Source organism: Lucilia cuprina, chromosome 3 (genome assembly GCF_022045245.1).
Source record: "Lucilia cuprina isolate Lc7/37 chromosome 3, ASM2204524v1, whole genome shotgun sequence".
Classification (NCBI taxonomy): Eukaryota; Metazoa; Arthropoda; class Insecta; order Diptera; family Calliphoridae; genus Lucilia; species Lucilia cuprina.
The window spans coordinates 26187094-26208131 of record NC_060951.1 but is presented as its reverse complement, the minus strand read 5'-3'; the positions used below and the strand labels follow the sequence as shown (position 1 = coordinate 26208131).

The window sequence follows — 21038 nt, the reverse complement described above, 5'->3', positions numbered from 1 at the left end:
GCATTACAAATTGATATATAGTATTAGCAAAAAATGGAGAATTTTAATTATTTGTATACCCTACCCTACCATCAGTGGAGATAGTGGAAAAATATAACTTTAGAATTATGTTTTGTAACACAAATAAATGTTTATCTTAGATTCAAAGATAAAAATTTCGTTTGTAACACAAAGGAATATTTATCTTAGACCCAAAGATAAATATTTCTATATAATATATATATATATTCTAGGTCCATGTCAAATTCTGAGTTGATTTATGTAAGTCCGTCTGACTATGTTAAGCTCGTTCGCTTAAAATGTAATGTAAATTTTTTCTCAAATCGGTAACGGGAATCAATTAAATTTCAATTAAATTTAGTACATAATAAGTGTTTTTTTAAATATTCAAAAATTGTGCCACTAAATCCAGTAAAATATTTTCAGATTTTGGTAATGAGTATTGTAGGATATGTAGTTATTTCATACATTACTTGGTAATGAGTTCTCGTTATCAATAAAAAAAATTAATTTGTTTGAATGGAATTTGTAGTCAATTGTCTATAGCGTATGTCTAATAAAAAATTATTTAGTGTTTATAACCGTAGTCGATTTTATGCGAAAACCATTCCAGATAGAATGATAAAACTATTTTTAATGGGACATTGAGTAAGAGAATAGAATAGCAAACACGAAAAATAACTGTAAAACGAGTTTTAAATCCGGAAAAGTCGGGTAAGCAGATTTATAACTAGGTTTTTTTGGTCATCGTCGAACAAAAATAAGTAGTTAATTATCCAAAAAGTTATTACTTACACTTTTCTCCAATATTACTTGTCTACTTAGCGGGTATGTAAACATTTTGCTGGGAAATGATAGTTTCTTAAAGAAAAGTAATTTTTAGTGTCAAAGTTTTTGAAGAAAAAAAACGTTCCTAAATAAGAATGGTGCAATATCTATTTCCGTTATGCGATGTTTTTGCATAATTCCAAAAATGAGTTCATTGTTAATAATGTCCGTTAGAACGACTACTTTCGCTTCCCGTTTGTCTTTTTCGGGAAAGATTCAAAGACCCAAATGGAGTAAAGATTGGTATAAACAATTTAAATTTCATTTAATCATAATAGCTTACATGCAAATTATTCAATGTTGCTTAAACAAATCAAAATAGGGTTTATAATGTACAATAAATCTAAAGTTGAGAACTAGTCTTTCCATAATTAAAGATTTTAGTCAAGACTATAGTATACTGTTTTTGTCACTCAAATATGTGTCATGGAAACTTAAATATCTTTGAAATTTTTTTTAGGATATGCCTATTATTGACTCTATCCTCCATATAAAGGGAACTCCTTTAGAAATATAAGTTATTTGTATCAAATTTCGCTGTAAAACTTGATACAAATAACGAGAATAGGGCGAGGCCGACCATATGATACCTTACAGCTGTATATAAATAAAATGTGATTTAGTTTTCATAATAAAGCATTTAAGTTGAATTGTAGCTTGCCTCAGATATACTTAAGCTATAGATTGTTTAATAACACTGTGGATATTTAAGTAAAGTTTTTATGGGGATAAGGTCAAACGAGGTCTTATATTTAAAAAGATCTATTTAGCGGGTTCAGTTGTATGCGACCTAAGTGAAATAATGAACTGATGTTAACTATTTTCAAAAGGCTTAGTCTACCAAACCATAAAAGATCATGTGCCAAATTTTATTGAATTATCTCCAAAATTGCGACCTTTTGTTTGATTACAAGTTTTACAAGCTCTTTTCGGGGGGTTAGTTGTATGGGGGCTAGGTGAAATAATATACCGATCTTAACCATTCTCAAAAGTTTTCGTCCCTGGGACAATAGAAGATAATTCATTGAATTATCTTCAAAATTGCGACCTATAGCTTGATTACAAGGTTTACATGGACGGACGGTCATGGCTAAATCGACTCAACAGATGATTCTGAGCGGATTGTTATACTTTAAGGTGGGTGGGATCAACAAAATTGTACGTTACAAACATCAGCACAAACCCAATATACCCTCCCCACTAAAGTGCTGTAAGATATAAACGGTTTTTTTTTTAATTAGACCGAATATTTCACTCTTTTTTGTTTGTAACCAAAGAGTTTTTATATAAATTTAAACATAAATATATTTTGTAGTGAAGCCCTTGAAAAAAAAGAATTATTGCACAAATTTTAATATTTCATTGCAGTGTAATTACTTTATTGTGACAGAAAAAAATATATATGAAAAGAACTATAATAATACATAAATTCAATCAACAACACCTTGCTTTTGAACCCTTTTATATTTTTAGAACTGTTTTAATAAATTAAAAAAAACCCACAATTTGTTTTTTTTTTTAACCTAACCACAAACTAACTATATAGAAATATATGTTGTAATATTTTAAATAAATTTTGTGATCTATAAATAATCCAATTTATTTAAGTTTTTTTATTATTATTTTTTAAACATGCAACATACAAATAAAACATTTAAATTTTATCTTGTAATTTTTTATGCATGTAACACTTTATCTTTTTTGTTTTTTTTTTTTTTTTTTGTTAGAAAACCAACATTTGAATTTATGTCAAATGTTTGTACCACGTGTGAGTTTAAAAAAAATTGCAATAAAATATGCATAGAAAATATATAGAAAAATGTTAATTTACATTAAGTTATATATCAAATATTATGACAAAGTAGTTTAATTTTTACATGCGTGTTTATGTTTTTGTATGTATATAGGTATGTATATAAACATTTTCTATTTATTTACATCTGCACTTGATATTTTTATTTATTTATTTACATATGCATGTAAATAAAAATATATTGTAGGTAATAAATATTGTATACATATGTACATACATAGATATGTAGTCTTTCTAGTGGAAAAGATAAAGTGTAAACATATTTCAATTTAAACTAAAATCAAGTTTGGCATTCATATACACAGCTCTGTGGGTTGTCAGTTCTTTAAAACAATCGAATTATAACTTAAGCTTCCCGGCAAATGTAATTACATAACAACTTTTATTTTTCTCCTATATTGACTTACACATAATCAGATAAGTAAGTACTTTATTGTGAATTTTGCCATTATATTTGTACATTTTATTGAATTGTGCGCTGGCAACTGTTTTTAAACGCATAAAAAATAACTCTTCAGTGAAAACCATTATTGAATCCCCAACGAAATATCTCAGCAATATAATACTTATATAATTAGTGATTTGTAAGCGAGCGTGGTAAGCAGTTATCTCTAATGTGAACACCGTGCTAAAATAATGAGTTAATCTACTAATGAATATTGCTTTTTAACACATTATTTTTCAATATAAGTTTTCGCTGGGTTATATTGATGTTTTTGACCTACATAAGTTACTGTCTAGTGTTTTGTATTAGAATATAAATATTTAAATATTCTGCTTTGAGTTTATAATTTAAATTTTACATATTTATTTAATAATGTGAATTTAATTTAATGCAAAATAATGTATATATGAAATTTCCTTTACTTATTTCCAATGATGCTGACCTAATTAAAACCTTATCATTATCTAGTATCAGTTTATATTAATAAGTTTCCGTGAGACTTCGCTTTATATTACAAATAAAAAAATTAATTGAAAACTTCATAACCAGAACAAATTTTAAAGTTATTTTAAAATTACATACAGATCTCTGTAAATTAAAACTCTGCTGTAGTGAAATTTTTGCATAAATCTGTAGGTGTGTAAAAAATTAACAAACTAATAAAAAGTTTTTAAAATATATCTAAAATTACATATTTGTAGCCATAAATCTAACTGCAAAAAATGATTTAAAATCCAATTAGTTTTAGTTTCAATCATAACTTTTAATTTGTTCAGTTTGAAGTGAAAATTTTAGTATGTATGTAAATTTAAATGAAAATATGTTTTGATTAAAGCTTCAACGTCGGAATATATGTACATAAATATGTATTTATATAAATGACAAAAATATACCTTTTGTATAGTTATGAAAAATGTTATCATACAACTCAAAACTATAAAATAACATAAGCATTAACACATAGACTCAAATGACGTCTATAAGCGTCCGTGTTACTAAAGCTACAATATGAATATTTTAAACGGCAATTATCCACAAATTTGTATACCTTTCATCACCATCAGTGTGTAACATTCTGTGTGTAACATCAAGAAATACTTGTTGGTTCTTATGAAATTCTGGGTCGATTTAGATGTGTCCGTCTGTCTGGTTAAAACGTACTATAAAAATACGCTAAAGAAATAAACCAAATTCACTGGAAATATTCATGTTGTCCTAATCAATTTGATATAGAAAAAAGATACTCGAAAATCGAAAAAATACAGTTTTTTCTTGAGGATATTTCGCAGAAACTACTAAAGGTAATTCAATGAATTTTGTTATACACTATATTATATAGCTCATTGCTCATAATAATCAATACAATATTTCTCATAGCCCCCATGCAAAAGATACATATTTCCGGAAATGTAACATCCTCAAATATACCGGTATCCCTAAATATGGACAGAAATCATTATACAAAAGTAGATTTGAATTGGTCATAGCTCCCATATCTCGAACACTTCTGTATATATAATTATAAAAAATTTTTACAAAACACACTAAACTCCCCTTTTTACCCAATTTAATTTAATTTTTGTAAAATATACCTTTCGACTGATTGCAGCAAAATACTTCTCAAGTATTTGCATATTTCCGAAAAAGTACCAAAAATACACCCGTTAGGTTTAAATTACCCACATGCCTATTTTTCCCTTCTGGTCCAACCAAAGTATTTAGCTTTAGAACAGGCAAAAATCACATTTGCCCAATTTTGTACTCATTTTGGTCAAACTTCGCAATGGAACTTTGCTAATAAAAATTTATTACACTTTAGATTGCTAAATCGAAAATAGAATAGACAAACAAGTTAGAGCGCTATATTCGGCTGAGCCGAATCTTAAATACCCTCCACCAACTACTTTTATATTAATATTTTTCTAATTGATCAAATATTTGTTGAATCGAGTTTTCTCACGGTTAAAGCGTTTTTAGGGGCTGGACCGATCGTAAAAGAATCTTTAAGCTAAATTTCTGTACAGAAAATCTATATTTCAGTCAAATTTTATATTTATATCGTAATTTAGTAACAAGTAATGTGTGTTTAAGTTATTTTCTAAAGGGAACCTTTATGGGACCGACCGAATCCGTGTTATGAACCGATCGTGAAAAGATCTTGAAATTAATTTTTTGTATACAAAACAAATATCGGTACCAAATATTGTATCAATTGCATTTTTTGGTAATGAGTAATGTGCGTTTAAGAGATTTTCGTAAAAGGACTTTGTATGGAAGTTACGTCCAATTATGTATATAAGTTCTAAATTCTAAATTATGTATCTATATCATTATTTGGTAACTAATATTGTGAATCTAAGTGATCTTCTGGATCTATTTTAAAAGCTATGACCGTAAAACAATTTTATAGTGAACTTATTTATACAAGAGCAAAATTTATGCAAAATATATGGATATCAATATTTGGTTATGAGTTATATGAGTTATGTTTTTTTCTGATTTTTGGGAGGGAATCTTTCACAATAATATTTGTATGCATATGAGCAATACTTATACCAAATTTAATATCGATATCTTGATTTAGTAATGAGTTATGTGCGTTTAAGTGATTTTTGGGAGGGGATCTATGACCAATTACGGACCGATCGGAAAACTTTTCTCAGTAATATTTATATTCATATGGGTAATACCTATACCAAATTTTATATCGATAATTTAATAACGAGTTATGTGCGTTTAAGTGATTTCGGGAGGGCACCTTCTATGGGAGCTATGTCCAATTATAGACCGATCCAGAAAATTTTTGCTCTGAATGAATTCTAGTGACATAAGATTTTAACATGTGAAATTTTGTAAATATATCTACATTGCGACGGAAGTTATTAACAAAAAACCAATTTTCCGGGAATACGTACTTTTATATGGGAGGTGTATGAAATTGAAGACCGATCCTGGCGATTTTGCAAAAAATTAAGCTCTTATGTAGAAACGAATGTATGGTGATTTTTATGGAATTATCTTGCATAGTTTTCGAGAAAATTACATTGGAATGTTTAAAAAATGCTTTTTTTCGAGGTTGTTTCAAATTTTGATTCATAACTTTTCCCGATGTGAACCGATTTTGCTCATTTTGAATACCAAACTGCTGAGTATTACAGTAAATATTTTCTGTGAATTTGTTTAATGTTCATAGCTTAGTTATAACGTGAGCGTGTTTTAGGTAGACAGTATATATACTTTGTTGGGTCTCAGATGATTATTTCTTGGTGTTACACACGAAATGACAAAGTTATGTATACCCTCTGTGACCACTGTTGGTGGTCGAGGGTATAAAAATAAGTTTTTATGCACTAAAGTACCTAATTTTCCCGTTTTTTAAATGTCTGTGAAAAAATGTTTTGTTTTTATTTGAAATTTAAAAGCTTAGTCCGTAATTGGCCCTAATCTTAGTAAATCGTAAAACTAGTTTTTTTTTGAAACTAATATATCTCTACAAAATTAGAGATCGGGCAGTATTGGATCAATGCCTCATATAAAGTCCGCTTTCGAAATATACATTTATAGTTATTTGCATTTACACGGTTTTATTATACCACTAATATATCATACACATTTCTATATTAACTTATACACCCACTGTTAATTAATTTCTAGTTCGATTTAAGCTTCTTACCCCTACAATCTGTTTTAATATTTTCAGCAGCTCAAAATAACTTTATTATTTCATTACTATGCAAGTATTTTTTAATACTCATTTTTAACACCTTTAATTAAATCGTTACTTTTTGATACTTTCCAAACTTTGGAATAAATGTTTGCCTTTGAAACTAAAGTTTGCTGCTGTCAAACAAAACTGAGCTAAATAATTAATCTAGAAAATGAACACGTAGAACTGTTAGAACTTCACCGTGAATATTTGTTTGGTATAAAAAAATTCAAAGAAACATGATTGTTTTATTATAGTTAACAATTTAATCTTTTGTTATGAAATAAATAAAAAAAGAAAAGAAAGAATATAAAATATACTTAGGCAACAGTTCATATTTATTTATAATTATCACATTTGTAGCAATTTTCCTTTGTTTTTTGTTAAAAACATTTTCCGTTTTTTTTTTTTTTTTTTGCTTTTGTATGTAGGTTTTTGTAAAGGTATTAATGTTTCAGGCAATTACCCTTCATTTAAAAATTGCCAACACAAATATGCACACGTATTACTTTTAAGCCATTTTAGCCATTTATCCATTCATTATATTCGGTACATGGTTTTAATAATTATCCTTTTTTTGTAAGAAATTCATTGGTGGCTGCTTGATAATGGTTAGCATCGCAGGAAGAAAAAAAAGTACACAAAGTTTAAGTAAGTAAATACAAATAAAGGGTCGTTTATTCATCACATTCTCACACGCCCAAGCATTTGTATTCCCAAACACACTCACCCATACCAAATTTTCAGCACAAAAACAATGTATTTACATTTCGGGTAGACGCCATGAGAACATCCTGACAAATTAGCCCAGCTGTTAAATAAGGCTTAAAGTCACAAATAAGGATAATAAGCATAATATTTTTTCTACTTTACACTTTCTTGTTGTCCTCTCTCCCTCCAAATGATATTTTCTTCTTATTTTTTTTTCTTGCCATTTTGATACACATAAAAAGTAAATACTACAAATACTGAAAAATCGTATTTTGCATACAAATTTTATTTTAGGTATAAAAGATTTTGACGTTTTTGCAGCCGAAAGCTATTCAATGATAAAATTATATGGTATATTTTTGTATAAAATGAGAAAATGCGTTAATATTAAGTTGACTTTGACGTTGCTAATTCTATTATATATTTTCTATTTTTAATTTTTTTACATTTTTTATGCCCAACAATATTTTTTCTAATTGTTATTATTTACTTTTTATGTTTTATTATAAATTCTGTAATTTTATACTTCATTTATCTTAATTGCGAAACAAAAAATCATAATAAGTATTTTTATTTTGAAATATAAAAATAAATTCATCATGTTGGACTATGCAATACCCTATACCGTCATGTGTGAGATCAAAGCATTGGTAATATTACTAAATTTTAAAATCGCCCTTTTCGGATGCAGTTATCGATCTGCTTGCGCATATCTTAAGCTGCATCTGTTTTGTGAGGACTATGTGTTTTCAAATTATTTATTGGGTTTCAAATACTTTAAAATTTCCAACAAAAATTTTCCTATAAACTTTTGTATGTGTTGAAAAAATTATATTTCAAAAATTGCCATTTGAAAACTAAATTTTAAGCAAACATATACATATAAAATATTTTAAAGAATTTTCGTTATAACTATAATTTTGTGATATTTGGTTTATTGATTAAACATCGTAAGAGATAAAAGAAATCAGCGAGAAACAAATAAGGGTATAATATAATATAATTAATTTTGGTACAATATTTAAAGAATTCTTTACACACATAGGTTTTAAACGAAAGATTTCATTTTCGAAATACCAATATCATTCGAAAGATAATAAGATCTCTTATTTGAGAATTAATTTATACAATTCTGCAGATCTAATTTCATCCATTCTGTATAAAAAAATTCAATACTTCTTAAAACGAACAAGAGTCCTTGTGAATAAGTATCTTAATTGTGATTTGTAAACTAAACAACAAATAATTATCTAACCTAAAATCCGAAAAAACTTATTTAAAACCTGCAAAACTTAAAAGTTTAACAGACTTAATCACTAAAACTTATTTTATTTTGCTTTATTGATAAATCTAAACTAATTTTACCTTCAAAAAGCCTCTAAAACTAATTTGGTTTAATTTAAACGATAAACTAAAACTAATTTTATCATAAAGCTACTAAAAACTATCCGTTTATCTTAAAAAATTTTAATTTTATCTAATTTAATTTTTTAATTTAATTTTAAATTTAATTAATTTATTTTAAACTTAAATTTTATTAAATTACTTCAACTATTCTACCTTCATTGCATCTAACTTAACTCAAAACTTTAATTTTCTTAAGTCTAATCTAAATTTTGATAATAATTTAACCTAATCTGAACTAATTCTAATTTTATTTTATTCACTTAATTTTACATGAATTTTTAATTTGAAATTTAATTAATTTATTTTAAACTTAAATTTTATTAAATTACTTCAATAATTCTACTTTCATTGCATCTAAATTAACTCAAAACTTTAATTTTCTTAAATCTAATCTAAATTTTGATAATAATTTAACCTAATCTGAACTAATTCTAATTTTATTTTATTCACTTAATTTTAACTGAAATTTAACTTAATCATAACCTAAATTAACTTAAAATTGTAATAACACTTATACACTAACACTTAATATACCCTACACACATATACACTAACATACATACATAAATACACTCAAAACCAATGCAAGAAATGAGAATCTAAAATTTTAAATTATAATTAGAAACCAAATTCAACAAACTTCAGGCCTGTTGTCATCGTTGAATTATGTTTGGTAAGTTTTAAATTGTGTTTACTGTTCATTTAAATTCTCTAGGTATTTAAGTGTTCTAAACTAAATATTTTTTGTTAATGTTAAAACAATTATGTTTTTAACGTAATATCGTAAAGTATTATGTTAACAACATTTGAAAGTAATTTTCAAATTTTTCATTGTTAAATGTTTTAGTATAGAATACTTTAAATTAAAACCAAAAAATAAACAAATTTCATTAAATTATCTCCAAAATTGCAATCTGTAGTTTAATTACAAGGTGTACAAGCCCTATTCGGGGGTTCAGTTGTATGGAAGCTAGGTGAAATATTGGACCGATCTTAACTATTTTCAATAGACTTCGTCTCTGGGACAATAGAAGATCATGTACCAAATTTCACTGAATTATCTTCAAAATTGCGAACTGTAGTTTGATTACAAATTTACGTGGACGGACAGATGGACACAGATAAATCGAGTCAGAAAATGATTCTGAGCCGATTGGTATTCCTTAAGGTAGATATAGGAACAATATTATTGTGCGTTACAAACATCAGCACAAACCCAATATACCCTCCCCACTAAAGTGGTGTAGGGTATAATTACATTATTGAAAAAAAGTAGAGCAGTGGATCTACGTAATAAATAATATTACTTATAAAATTTTCGGGGTTGCTGGTTAGGATTTAATAAATATATTTTGTAGATCTATGACCACGGATTACACATACGAATATAGATTATAAAGAAAAAATATTTGCGTAACGTATATCGGGCATAATACTAAGAAATCTTAATTAACAATCATAATTTCGGACCACAAAGATAACAAAAAATAAACTCTCCAGATAAAGAATAGACGGGCACAGCCGACTATATGATTCCCTACATCAGTTATGAGTATATATATAATGTGTATTAATTTTAATAATAAAGCATTTATGTTGAATTTTTCTTTAATTCCATATATATTTTTGATGAAAAAAAATAAATAATAATGCAATGTCTTGTAATTCCTAGATTGCACGGTATTATAAAATCTAAAGAAGATTTTTCCAATTTAATCTTATTATTGGTATTTTTCACACATTCGGCGTTAATGATAATAAAAGATCCTCTCCATAAAATGGCTACAACCATGATTACTTCCTTAAAAATACTAGTACAGCGAAAAAATTTAAAGGTAAAAACATTCGGCGTTAATGCGTTGACCCTCTCCGAAAATGACTCCAACGATGATTACTTCCTAAAAAATAAAAGATCCCCTCCAGAAAAGGGCTCCAACGATGACTACTTCCTTAAAAATACTAGTACAGCGAAACAAGATTTAAAGGATAAAAACCGATTCAAATATTTGGAATAAAACTGTTAAGTTGAACCAAAATAAAACATCCATTTTTGGGGTAAACTTCTCTTCCGATTATCGGGGTATAATAAATATTTCATTATTTCGATTATCGGGGTATAATAAATATTTCAAATATGAAGCTGAGAACTTTTAGCTTATAGATGGTGTATTTAAGATTAGTTACAGATATATTTTCTATTTATTAGTGTCGGCTTTAAGATATTGTGGAAAATTTTGCTAATGAGTTTGGTATTCCGAAAGTAATACAGGAATTACTTTACAACGTCAGCCCTACCACTTTCATATGACATTAAAAATAAAATAAGTTTTGTAGCATATGCAAACAAAATTTAAAATATCTGAAATATTATATATTCATATAATGTATATACATACATATATATTTAATTGCATCATTTTACATTAAATTATATGTTAGAGAGTTAATCCATTTGATAATTGAGGCTTTTCAGTTTAAACTATTCAATGGATGTTTAATACGCAGTAGTTATTTTATAAGCAAATAATGTAACAGCCTAAAATAACATACATACTAAAAGACTAACCCCTATATTCATAAATGTTTAATAAAATAAATGATGGTTTATTGTAGAAATTTTGTATGGAAAATGTGCGTAATAAACCTAGAATAAGCGATTAACATCTTTATGAATACGGGGATAAATAGATACAGAAATGTATATTATGGCATATTTCTGCCCTAATTAGTATTTTGATACAAAACAAGTAAGAGTGTTATATTCGGCCATGCCAAATCTTATATACCCACCATCAAATCATTCATGTTTATGTAGAATTTTACTGATGTACTCACATTTTTGGGTCAGTAATAAGTCATTTTCAAAAGGGGACATTGGTAAGGTCAATTATAAATCCATTTTCATTAAATTTATGAAAATGATTTTATTTCCTATAAAACTTTTTTATGTCGAATTTTATTGCTTTATATATATGTTATGAGCAGATATGAGCATAAATTTATGTTCTCATTAAACATGTTTCTGTTGAATTTCACCGCTATTGATACATCTCTTAGCGATAAAGTTACTTTCTGAAGGGGGCATTATAATAGGGATAGGAGAAAACGTGAACCGATATTCTTACTTTCAATAAGGATCGATCCTTATAAAATTTGATAGGGAGATTTTGGCTCGCACGAAACTTGTGTATGTAGAATTTTTTAGTAATGAGCGTTGAATTCGTTGTCTAAAGGGCACCTTATTAGGGGGTTAGATAATAATGGACCTATCCTCATAAAATTTAAGAAAATGATTTTTGTTCCCATAAAACTTTTATATGTCGAATATTATTGTTATATATATGCTTCTTAAGGTAGATATGAGCATTAAAGTCGTTTTCTGAAAGGGACCTTATAGGTGGGATAGGGTCAATTATCCTTATAAAATTCTACAAAGAGATTTATGAGACCATAAAACATGTTTGTGCCGAATTTCACTGCTATTGATGCTTCTTTTAGCCAGTTATGAGCGACAAAGTCATTTTCTGAAGGGGACTTTATATGGGGGGTAGGGTCAATTATGAACCGATCCTTATAAAATTCTACGAAAAGATTTATGTCCCCATAAAACATGTTTGTGCCGAATTTCACTGCTATTGATGCTTCTCTTAGCCAGTTATGGACGATAAAATTATTTTCTGAAGGGGACTTTATATGGGGGGTAGGGTCAATTATGGACCGATCCTTATAAATTCTGCGAAGAGATTTATGTCACCATAAAACATGTTTTTGCCGAATTACACCGCTATTGATGCTTCTGTTAGTCAGTTGTGAGCGTTAAAGTCATTTTCTGAAGGGTACTTTGTATGGGGGGTAGGGTCAATTATAAACCGATCCTTATGAAATTCTACGAGAAGATTTACGTTCCTATAAATATAAAATAAAAATGTTTGTGCCGAATTTCACTGCTATTGATGCTTCTCTTAGCCAGTTATGGGTGACAAAGTCATTTTTTGAAGGGGACTTTATATGGGGGGTAGGGTCAATTATCGACCGATCCTTATACAATTCTATGAAGAGATTTGTGTTCCCGTAAAACATGTTTGTGCCGAATTTCACTGCTATTGATGCTTCTCTTAGCCAGTTATGTGCGATAAAGTCATTTTTTGAAGGGGACTTTATATGGGGGGTAGGGTCAATTATGGACCGATCCTTATGAAATTCTGCGAAGAGATTTATGTCACCATAAAACATGTTTTTGCCGAATTACAGCGCTATTGATGCTTTTGTTAGTCAGTTATTGGCGATAATGTCATTTTCTAAAGGGGGCCTTATATGGGGGCTAGGCGAAATCGTGGACCGATATTGCCCATTTTCAATACCAAACAAACTACATGAACTATAAGTATCTGTGCAAAATTTCAGCTCGCTAACTACTTCCGTTTGGACTCTATCGTGTTTTCAACAGACAGACAGACAGACAGACAGACGGACAGACGGACGGACATGGCTAGATCGTCTTAGAATCTAATAAGGACCCAGAATATATATACTTTTATGGGTCTTAGATGAATATTTCAATGTGTTACAAACGGAATGACAAAAACAATATACCCCCCATCTTTTTTGATGGTGGGTATAAAAAGAAGTAATAAAAAAAATAAAATATATTTTTGAGTATTTAATTGAAATTGTCTATTCGGTTTATGTGTGTTTTCCATATTACATTGACATATATGGTTGGTAATAAATTAAATTTAAACGACGTCTGATAATTCAATATATGAATAAATTGTAAAATAGGTAATTAATTCTAATTTAGATTTTATCAGGTGGAAAAATTGAAATTTATAATAAATATTATTTTAGGCAAAAGTAAATAGATAGTTTAAAATGCATGACATATTGTTTAAAAATATATATATTTTAAAATTTGTGTTATTTTATAATTACTATTTGTCAATAGATACTAGTATTAAATGTAGTACTAAATTAATTATTTAAATTAAAACATTTGTTTAACCTAATTAGATAATTTACTAAATGTGAAACAATATTAATAAATTATAACAGCATTTGTAATAAGGTATTACAACCAAGCGAAAAAAAATGTAAAACATATTTCAATTATTTTTGAAAAATTATTTTTATTAAGTTTTATATTTAAATTTTACACTCTATAGAATTACAAAATATTAACCTATCTAGCAGTAAAGTTTCACAAATTCTTACATTCCTTCCTTTACCACCTAAGTAATACTAAACTATCAAATTCAAACGTCACAAGTTGCATATAGTTGGTATTTAGGAATACAAATTCCAGGCATTATTTTCTTTATTGAGAATTTTGAAAAAAAAAAAATGATTATATTTGCTTTCTTTACTTCAACTCTTAGTTGTAGTTAAGTTGAGGACAAAGTTTTGTTCTCGGCATGTTCTTGACATAATGACAGAATTCAATCAATTTTCAATTTAGTAAAGAAAACTGCAGTATGATATTATATGCAAACTACTGAAGAGGATTTATGAAACTAGGGACGACATCTTAAAGAATGAACTGAAATAAATAAAAATTTGATTTATCTGAAAATATAGTTAAAGATTATAATTTAAAAAAAAGAAAGAAATCCAGCCATCCATCCATACATACATACATACATACATACATACATACATGCATACATACATATTGGAGGTCAAAGGTTTTGTAACCTTAGTTTCAAATCTTAATAAAGATTATCTTATAACCCGCTACTTTGTAAGCGAGCCGTTTTACAGGTATTGTAAAATTGTGGTAACCTCTCTATTTCTTAATATTGTACTACCGATATTTTCGAAAATTCAGAGACTCACTTAATCCGGGACATACATGCTTAATTTCATGTTCCTGGTTTAATATTATAGAAATTTTAAAAAGTACTTTTTTAAGGAACGAAAAATTTCCTTTTATGGGTTCTCACTTAATCTGGGCTCTGCATACTTAATTTCATGTTTCTACATTTTTATGAACGTAAAGTACCAAAAAGTCCCCTATTTTGGGTTCTTACTTAATCCGGGCCATACATGCTTAATTTTATGGCTTTAGTTTCAGTATTATAGAAATGTCAAAAAATACCTTTTGAAGAATGAAAAGTACCAAAAGATCCACTTTTATAGGTTCTCATTTAATCCGGACTATACATACTTAATTTCATGTTTCTTGGTTCAATGTTATAGAAATTTCAAAAAGTACCTTTTGAGGAAAAAAAAGTACCAAAAAGTCCCCTTTTTATGGGTTCTCACTAGGGTATTCAATTATTCGGGTTTTTGTCTTATTCGGTTTATTCGACAAATAATTATTTGAGGTTTAACGTTAGCCGGTTAATAATCAGATAATTAAAAATTATTCGGTTATTCGAATAAAAGGAAACTAGATGTTATTGTAGCTTTTAACAACAATTTTCTTCATATACATCCTGTAACAATTTTGAAAAAAACATTCCCATGGAAAAGTTGATAATCATGTGAAAATAGATTCCACTTATAGAATTGCGTACTCCGATTTGTATGTCCTTATAAAAGGATTTCAAAGTTTAAAAGACTACAAACGAATATTTAAATATTAATATTAAAATGTATTTTATAATGCTAATATTGGTATTAAATGAAAGCTGGGAATCTGTTCATTCCATCTATATTATTTACCTGTCTCACTTAGAGAAAAAACGAAAAAGAAATTAAATTTAAAAAGGTTTCATTTTCGACAACTTTTTTGTGACAAATTTTCTTTAAGATTTCCAATTCTTTCTGATGATTTTAAATAAATTATATTATTTCGAAGCAGAGGAACTCAGCTTAATTTGAAATTAATATTATTACCAACTTTTTAATATAAATTTGAAAATCCATCTTTTTTTCTTAATCGGTTAATTGATATAAATTATTCGGTTTATTCGTTATTTGAAATTTGACAATTTTCGTTTATTCGAACGATTAATCGTTAAAAATTAATCGATTAACCGAACGATTAATCGTTTGAATACTATTGTATCTCACATCATGTTTATGAAAAAATAAAAAAAAATGGCGGTCACAATCCACATATTTAGAGTAATAATTGGGAAATAAATTGGTGGACTTATGACTGGAGCGTCACTTTCCATATGTGCTTTGCTAAATTAAAAACATTAATTATAAAAGACCTTTATGATTATTTATTCATAAAGCAAATATCTTTATTTATGCTAAAACTACATCTACAAATATTGTGAACCAGCTAACATAGGTTAGATGGTGGATCATATGCCACTTTTCATATTATTGACATTCTAAAACCAATCAATACGATTTTATTTTTTTTAGAAGATCAAAAAATAAAAATAAAAAATTCATAAAAAATTTAAAAAGAATGGTGTATGGATTAAGGCGAAATTCAGTGGTATCATTTAGATTTATACGAAATAAAGGTTTACTACTAGACCATTTAAATCTTTTTACCTAATTTTAGATTTGGAACTACTATGCGTATGAGTATTATATATTACGAATTCCTTAACGAATTTTTATAAGGATATTTACCCTTAATCCCCTATGATCTTTCTTGTAGAAATTTTCAACAATAAGACAAATTAAAGGCTTTATTATTAAAAATATAATTTCCATTTTAAACAAATCATATGGTCGGCCATGTCCGAATATATTTTCACACTTGTTTAAATCATAAAAATATTTTGCCAATTGGTGTTTCCAAAAAGTATCTTTTGGAGAAGTTTTTATACCCTCCACCACCATCAGTGGTGATAGAGGGTATATATAACTTTGTCATTCCGTGTGTAACACCAAGAAATATTCATCTAAGACCCAACAAAGTATATATATTCTGGGTCCTTATCAAATTCTGAGTCGATCTAGCTATGTTCGCCTGTCCGTCTGTCTGTGTAAAACACGCTCACGATAAAACGAAGCAATAGAATTTAACCAAATTTACCCAAAATGTTCTTCGTTATGAATCAAAATTTGAAACAACCTCGAAAAAAATAGGCATTTTTTACACATTCTGATGTAATTTTCTCGAAAACTATGCAAGATAATTCCATAAAAATCGGCATACATTCGTTTCGATACAAGAGCTTAACCTCTACGTAAAATCGCCAGAATCGGTCCACAATTTCATATACCTCCCATACAAAAGTACAAATTCCCGGAAATTTGATTTTTTGTTAATAACTTCCGTCGTAATGTCGATATCTTTACAAAATTTTAGAAATTAAAATTTTATGACAATGCAATTAATACAGAGGAAAAATTTTTTGGATGGGTCCATAATTGGTCATAGCTCCCATACAAGATCCCCTCCCAAAAATCACTTAAACGCGCATATCTCATTACTAAATTAAGATATCGATATAAAATTTGGTACAAGTAGTGCTCTTATATACAGAAATATTACAATGAAAGCTTTTTTGGATCGGTCCATAATTGGTCATAGCTCCCATACAAGGTCCCCTCCCGAAAATCAGTTAAACCCGCATAACTCATTAGTAAATCAAGATATCGATATAAAATTTGGTACAAGTATTGCTTTTATATACAGAAATATTACAATGAAAGATTTTTGGATCGGTCCATATTTGGTCATAACTCACATACAAGGTCCCCTACCGAAAATCACTTTAACACGGATAACTCATTACTAAATTAAGATATCGATATAAAATTTGAAATTTGAATGAAAGGTTTTTTGGATCGGTCCATAATTGGTCATAGCTCCAATACAGAAAAACACGCAAACAAGGTTCCCTTCCGAAAATTAGAAAAAACGCACATAATTCATAACCAAATATTGATATCCATATATTTATCAAAAATATTGCTCTTATATACATAAATTCACTATAAAATTGTTTTACGATCGGTCCATATTTGGTCACAGCTCTCATACTAGGTACAGAAAATCACTTAGATTCACAATATTTATTACCAAGTAATGATACAAATACAGAATTCTAAAATTTTGTCTTTATATACATAATTGGACATAGCTCCCATACAAAGTCCTTTTACGAAAATTTCTTAAACGCACATTACTTATTACTAAATTAAGCTATTGATACATAATTTGGCAAAAATATTAGTTTAGTATACAAAAATTCTATTTCTCCTTCTATATTATTTAAAGAGCATTATCAATTTGTGTTGAACAAAATTTTGTGTAGAACATAATTATATATGTATTTGTATTTAGAAAATCTCTAAATCTTTCACACATATACATACATGCAAATTTATAATGTTCAATAAATCTTGGAATTGTAATAAATTTAACTTTTGGGATTTTTTCCATTAAAGACATGAGAAAACTTATTTCTACAAATATTTGGTCAATTAGAAAAGTAACATAAAAGTAGCTGGTGGAGGGTATCTAAGATTCGGCACAGCCGAATATAGCACTCTAACTTGTTTTTAATATACTTCGTTTCAAAATGTTGCAAGTTACACCATTTTATTTTATACAAAATATTTAACAAAAAACAAATTAAGAATGAGTGAATAAATACGATAACAAACAGGCACACTTTTTAATAAACTTCTGCCCTAAAAGTCATCAAAATTAAATGGTGTAAAAAATAAACAAATAACTACATATTTTCATATACATTTTTGTAAGTAATTTATTTATGTAGTATATTTAAGCTGCTAAAAAAGATAAAAACATATTGCGAGATAAATATAAAATAATTTTTTAAACTCATGATACAATTCACTTTTTACGTTTTTTAATCTTTACAAAATATAATGATGAAAAAAATAATATACAGACATAATTTTTTTTGTTTATTGAATAATTCATACCTTTTTTCTGCAAAAATCATTCATACACTTTCAAAGTCACAGCATAAACTTTTATATTCACAAACAAAACTGAAAACAATTTGCTGCTGTGTGACCTTTAAATATTTGAATGCAGCAGCGGCAACATCGTCATCATCAGTGTTGTCGTCATATTTTTCAGCAACATGGTTTTCAGCATAATGAAATCAGTCAGTCAACAAACAAGAAGGATGATAAATAATGAAAAAAGTATATATATATATATATAACAACAGAATTTGTAACAACTGTTTAATCCTTTATTTATATTGTATGTTGTTGGTCCTTTTTTCTGTAGTTATTTTCTTCTTATAGAATTTTGTTTGGTAAAATGGAACTAGAGGAAAAACGAGAACAACCTCATTTTCATCATCAGCATTATTATCAACAGTTATGTTTTATTTAGCTTTAACTTTATTCTTTTTTTTTGCGAAAAATGTTTTACAAATTATTTGGTCTTAGGGTTTATTTTATGCAGTTTTTTGTTTGTTTATTCTTCCTATTATTTATTTTGTATGTATTTTAATATTATTTTTTAGCTTGTATATTTTACTTTTACTTGGTTTTGATTTGTTTTCACTTTTGATTAAATTTTTTCTTATTTTTATATGTTTGTTTTTACTTTATTTATATCAACTTTTTTATTATTTAGCTTGTTTTCATTTTTTCTCTGCATTTATAATAATATTTTTCTTTATTTTATTATGTGGTTGAAAACACTTTTTGAAAAGAAACATAAAGAAAAACATCAATCATGGATTTTTGAATTGACACACAGGCATTTGAAGCAGGTGGCATGGCTTAATACTTTCCTACTCAATGGTTTCTTTTTTTATATTCATTATCATAATAATTTTTCATAGCTCCTGTTTTTATTGAAATATTTTAACATTTTTATTTTGTGCACTGACTTTAATATAAAGTTAAATTAAAGGTTGAGCATTTTCTACTTTTTTCAATACTATAAAACTTTTTTACTCCAAATCTAATTTTGTGACCAGATGTGCCTCGCAGGCCGAATTTCACAGTAGCCTTTTTTACCTTCAGGGATGAGCGCCGATGGTAATTAACCTAGTTCTGTCGGTCCACGTAATAGCGCCTTGATAAGTACGCCTTGATAGAACTTTCTAATCTCTGACTATTACTTAGCCTTTGTGAGGCAGAGCATTTTCTGCGTATTCAACCACACAGATGGGATGGCTTACGTTAAAGCAGCAGCAGAATTTATAGACATAATCATTAGATCTAATCCATAAAGTAAGCCGAGGACTTGTTATTACCCACGAAGAACATACTGTGGTTAAACTGGTATGAACAGTGTAAGCCCAGAACAAACCGATAAAAAGAAAGGATTATTCAATGATACCTTCAATGATGCAATACACCTAATCTAGGTATACGGGTGTTTTAGGTATTTATGTCCCTATATCCATACCACTGCCCTTGTACGGTATATGTTGCGTCGCCGTACTTATCCCTATTGATAGGTTTTCATTTACACCGGAGTCTGCATGTTTAATTTTATAATCCTAAGTTTAATATTATAAAAAACACAAAAAGTAGCAATTAAAAGACGGAAAAGTAACAATTTTTGGGTTATTTCATGTTTCTAGAATTAATTTTGTAGAAAACGGAGAAGTACCAAAAAATCCATTTTTTTAAAAAATTCGATTTACTGCGTTCTATACAAACTTAATTACATGCTTTTAGGTTAAATATTAAAAAAATCAAAAAGTACCTTTTAGAAAACGGAAAAGTACCAAAAAGTAAAATTAAAAGTAAAATTTAAGAAGACAATACACAGAAAATGATTCTAAGCCGATTGGTACACTTTAAGGTGGGTATAGGACGAATATTTTTGTTGTTACAAACATCAGCACAAACCCAATATACCCTCCTCACTAAAGTGGTGTAGGTTATAAATATGTTTTTGTGGAAACAAACTTCACTAGATCTCGTAGATAATATTTTCACTTTTTTTATTTATTTTTATTAATTGTTTAATTAAATACTATTATGGAAGAGCATAAGTAATTGTTAACTTTTTTTTTCCAAAAATTTAAATTTATATATCGATATAAGTATAATTTTTATTAAAATTGTTTTATATCAATTTATGAAACTTTATATGCTATTTATTTTTGAGTATGCAAATAATGTTATGGCAAACATAAATGATTTATTGTTTATTTATTATTTCATTAAAGTATTTATCAAATTCATTTTTTATCACAAATTGAATTTTTTATAAAAAATTTTTCAATAATAGAAAAAATATTTATTGATGTATTTATGTATAC

At 27.6% G+C, this 21038-nt stretch overlaps 1 protein-coding gene across 2 annotated transcripts in view; it reads right to left on the bottom strand.

The window, feature by feature from the left end:
* LOC111684549 (serine-rich adhesin for platelets) overlaps positions 1-19278 on the bottom strand; it is a 163898-nt gene extending 144620 nt beyond the window's left edge. For both annotated transcript variants that reach the window (XM_046945648.1, XM_046945649.1), the window contains exon 1: positions 18721-19278. The gene's annotated coding sequence lies outside the window, so the exon portion shown is untranslated. The remainder of the gene's footprint in view (positions 1-18720) is intronic.
* Positions 19279-21038: the final 1760 nt, after the last annotated feature.